General features: G+C 39.5%; 1 protein-coding gene across 3 annotated transcripts in view; it reads right to left on the bottom strand.

The window, feature by feature from the left end:
• Positions 1-4,208, bottom strand: part of LOC106878542 (myocyte-specific enhancer factor 2C) — a 350,263-nt gene that overhangs the window by 103,466 nt on the left and 242,589 nt on the right. The window lies entirely within an intron of this gene.

Below are 4,208 nucleotides of genomic sequence, written 5' to 3'. Positions count from 1 at the left end.
AAGAAAGAAAGAAAGAAAGAAAGGAAGAAAAGAAGAAAGACCAGAGAGTGAAAAATAAACGGGGGGGGGGGAACAAACAGGTGGAGGCCTGGAAATGGATGAGTGTATATTTGAAGAAGAAGGAAAATACAGCATTTCTTAAATAAACTGAAGAATGTGAGAGAGAGAGAGCGTTTGGTAGAGTTAGAGAGGAATAGATGTAGATAAGAGAAGATGAGTGTGAATAACATAAAAGGAGAGAGAAAGGGAGGGATGTATGTGTGTGTGTGTGTGTGTGTGTGTGTCTTTGTGTATGTGTGTGGGTTCTTTTATTTTTCTACTTCTTTTAGTCATTGGACTAAAAGGGTGGGTGGTGAAGGGGTACCGCCTTGAAGGGTTTAACAGAACAAATTGACACTGGCACTGATTTTTATTCTATCAGTCTCTTTTGCTGAACTGCTATTGTTATGGGGATGTAAACGAACCAATACTGGTTATCAAGTGGCAGCAGAGCTGGGACACAAATGCAAACACACACACACACACACACACACACACACACACATGGCCTCTTCCAGTTTCTTGCCTACCAAATCCACTCACAGGACTTTGGTCAACCGAGGGCTTTAAAAGGAGACTCTTGATTGAGGTACCATGCAGTGGGACTGAATCCCAAACTACATGCTTAGGATTCAGTGGCATGTGAAAAGACATTTGAGCGAGTTTGTTGCCAGTGCCGCTGCACTGGCTCCTGTGCAGGTGGCACGTAAAATACACCATTTCAAGCGTGGTTGTTGCCAGTACCACTTGACTGGCCTTCGTGTCGGTGGCACGTAAAAGCATCCACTACACTCTCGGAGTGGTTGGCATTAGGAAGGGCATCCAACTGTAGAAACTCTGCCAAATCAGACTGGAGCCTGGTGTAGCCATCTGGTTTCACCAGTCCTCAGTCAAATCGTCCAACCCATGCTAGCATAGAAAGCGGACGTTAAACGATGATGATGATGATGATATATATATATATATATATATGCACATATATGCATAGATTTGATAAAAGTTGATAAAAACAATAGTATTATTCAAAGAGAAACAGAAAGGGATAAAATTATTCAGAAGGAGATATATTGAATAATAATAATAATAATAATAATAATGATGATGATGATGATGATGATGAGAATCACAACAACAGAACTAAAAGAGAGAAAGAGAAAGAGAGCCAGGGTTGAGGTTTAGAAGAATGAGATGAAGATTTATGTGAATGATGTTAAATAGTAATAAATAGTAAAAAAAAAAAAAAGCTTCATAGGAAGTTGCGCTGGGTGGTTGTTGACAGAAGAGAAAAAGGGTGTTGTCCCCCTAGTGGTGGGACTAGAGTGAAAGAAGAAGAAGGAAAAAAAGAAATATAGCGTACTCTGGCTTGTTAATAAGGTTACTGTGTATATGGAACTCTCCGTCTACAAAAATACTGGTGTGTGTTTGTGTGTGTGTGTGTATACGTATGTATGTGTGTGTGTATGTATATACAAATATATATATATATATATATATATATATATACGTGTGTAGAGAGAGAAATAGAGAGATGTATATTAGGGCATACATATGTATATGTAAAAACATACATACATACATACATATATACATGCACATACACACACATATACTTGCACACATGCATATAATTATATACACATGCATATCTATAACCCTTCATATATATATACATATACATATATATATATACATATATATATATATATATATGTGTGTATACATATATATATGTTAAACATACACACATAAACATATACACATGTGTTCGTGTGGGAAGGGTCATATGTATGTATGTATGTATGTACATATGTGTAAAAGAGATTATAAGTGTCAAGAACAGAGCCGAAAGATCTACATCATCTGCATATCAGTGCTTATGTGCGTGCGCGCACGCAGACACACACACACACATATGCACACAGAGACATGCATATGTGCAGACATGTATTCTATTTGTTCGTCGTATTGTCTGCAAAGCCCAACCTGCACCCGGTATGAATTATGTGTCTGCCTGGATGTTGTATAATGAATGTGAGATGGAGTTCTCTCATGTGTTGTGATGTATACTGTTTTGTTGTTGTTGTTGGTGTAGTGTTATAGCTTCGTGTTCTTTTGTTTTTTTTTGTCATTGTTTCCTCTCTGGTCAGACCCCAGTTGAACAAATCTATGATCAAAGACTTTTCCTGAAATGAACCACTTTACCATTTTTTTCAAACATTACATATTTAGGTGGGTGTGTGGAGGCGCAATGGCCCAGTGGTTAGGGCAGCGGACTCGCGGTCATAGGATCGCGGTTTCGATTCCCAGACCGGGCGTTGTGAGTGTTTATTGAGCGAAACCACCTAAAACTCCACGAGGCTCCAGCAGGGGATGGTGGCAAACCCTGATGTACTCTTCCACCACAACTTTCTCTCACTCTTCCTTCCTGTTTCTGTTGTACCTGTATTTCAAAGGCCCAGCCTTGTCACGCTGAATATCCTGAGAACTACGTTAAGGGTATACATGTCTGTGGTGTGCTCAGCCACTTGCACATTAATTTCACGAGCAGGCTGTTCCATTGATCGGATCAACTGGAACCCTCGACGTCGTAAGCAATGGAGTGCCAACAACAACATATTTAGGTCTACGTAATGGCAACCCAATCCAATACATCCTTCTCTTTTCAAAGGCAGTAAATTGTGGTATTATTTGAGGGAGATTTGGCTGCTATTGTATTGTTTTTTGTTAGTCTTGTTGTGTAGCTCCTGGTAGCTTTATGCTCAACTAAGCAAATCTATGATAAAAAAGCATTCCAAAAATGACCATTTCTTCAATCAATCTGGTATTGCTTATCTAGGACTACCTAATACAATAAATTTCAGAATAATTTGAGGGGGATTTAGCTACTCCTGCCTGATTTTGCTGATGTGTAGATCTTGGTCAGTAATCAACTAAATAGATCTATGATCGAAGTCATTCCAAAAATGACCATTCCATCGTTCTCTCAAGCATCACATATCTAGGACTTTCTAATGCAGTAAGTCCTTCTCTCTGTTTTTTTTTGCTCTTGTTCAGTATCTCCTGGTCAGTCTTCAACTGAGCAGATCTATGTCCAAAGGCATTCCAGAAATGATCATTCCATCATTCACTTGGGCATTACATATCTAGGACTACCTAATGCTGTGACTCCTGGTATAGTATGAGGGACATTTGGCTGTTCTTGATCTTGTAGTCCTTCACAAAACAGATCTTTGATCAAAGGCATTTTAGAAATTACCATTCTGCCAATCTCTCAGGCATTCTACCTGTTTCCAACTATCTTATTTCTTTATTACCCACAAGGGGCTAAACATAGAGGGGACAAACAAGGACAGACAAAGAGATTAAGTCGATTACATCGACCCCAGTGCGTAACTTGTACTTAATTTATCGACCCCGAAAGGATGAAAGGCAAAGTCGACCTCAGCGGAATTTGAACTCAGAATGTAAAGGCAGACGAAATACCGCTAAGCATTTCGCCCGGAGTGCTTAATGATTCTTATTTCTTTATTGCCCACAAGGGGCTAAACATAGAGGGGACAAACAAGGACAGATAAAGAGATTAAGTCGATTACATCGATCCCCAGTGCGTAACTGGTATTTAATTTATCGACCCCTGAAAGGATGGAAGGCAAAGTCGACCTCGGCGGAATTTGAACTCAGAACGTAAAGACAGACGAAACACAGCTAAGCATTTCGTCCAGCGTGCTAATATCTCTGCCAGCTCACCGCCTTCCAACTATCTTATGTACTAAGACCACCTCTTTAAAAGACGTTATAATTTGAGAGGGATTTGACTGCTACTTCTAGCAAAGTCAGTGACCACATATGGAAGGTTCCCATCTTTGCTCTCTCTCTCTCTTTTCTGTGTAGTGTAATGCTGTGTCAGTGGATGTGATGGGCGTATAAACTGCAGTGGGTGTATATGTATGCAGTGTATATGAGTGGTGTTATGGCGTAAGAGGAAACGAGATCAAGAAGGAAAAAAAAAAACATCAATAACATTCAGAAATGAAAAAAAAAGCCCTTAAAAAAAAAATGGTAAAGAAACAACAACAACAACATTAGCAGACTGCCAGTCAGTCAACCTACGCACAAGACACTGTTATTTTGGACGGTGGTGGCAGTCGGAAAAAGTTATTTTTAACGCA

The sequence above is a fragment of the Octopus bimaculoides genome, chromosome 4 (genome assembly GCF_001194135.2).
Source record: "Octopus bimaculoides isolate UCB-OBI-ISO-001 chromosome 4, ASM119413v2, whole genome shotgun sequence".
NCBI classification, from domain to species: domain Eukaryota; kingdom Metazoa; phylum Mollusca; class Cephalopoda; order Octopoda; family Octopodidae; genus Octopus; species Octopus bimaculoides.
This window is presented reverse-complemented; position numbering and strand designations above follow the sequence as displayed.